Source organism: Poecilia latipinna, unplaced genomic scaffold (assembly GCF_001443285.1).
Source record: "Poecilia latipinna isolate Pla-1442-1.1 unplaced genomic scaffold, P_latipinna-1.0 Scaffold971, whole genome shotgun sequence".
In the NCBI taxonomy this organism is placed as follows: domain Eukaryota; kingdom Metazoa; phylum Chordata; class Actinopteri; order Cyprinodontiformes; family Poeciliidae; genus Poecilia; species Poecilia latipinna.
In genome coordinates, this window is record NW_015113587.1 from 90,707 (window position 1) to 91,344 (window position 638).

The following is a 638-nucleotide window of genomic DNA, read 5'->3' on the forward strand; positions in this document are numbered from 1 at the left end:
GTTGCCATGGCAACGGGTCATACAGAGCGAAAAAAGGCAGAATAGAAGTTGTTGGAGCTATTTTTTTCTTTATTTCTTTATCCATTTGAATTTTGTTACTTTATTCTTAAATTTCTACTTTTTGTATTATTTACAGAGTTTATTTGTAGGTTGATAATTGTTGATTTTATTTATTTTTTGTTTCATTATTTTTCTTATTTATTTCCTAAATTTAGACAGGAAGCAATGTGGGTCAAACGATTTACCAATATAAATAGAAATTCGCCCCTTCTTGCATCTTGACAGAACTAACAGAAACTAAACTGTTTATAGATTTGTATCATGGAGAATTGATCAAACATCAGTTTTCTAATCTTTATTTTAAGTCGTATTTAATAGATATATCCAATAACAAATGATGGCGCTACTAATATTTTCGTGACAGATTTCTCCTTGTCCTGTATTGGGATAAAATGGTTTTCTGGACACACTGAATCACATAGCGACCAATAGGCTCTGTCCAGTCCAGTAATGCATATCAATTAGCAAGAGTATGAAAGACGTAAAAATAATTAACTAAACTACATTAAGAAATTGTATTTAAGCCTCGGTGCTACATGAAGCTCATTTTGAAACAATGCAAGTTAAAACAAGATTTT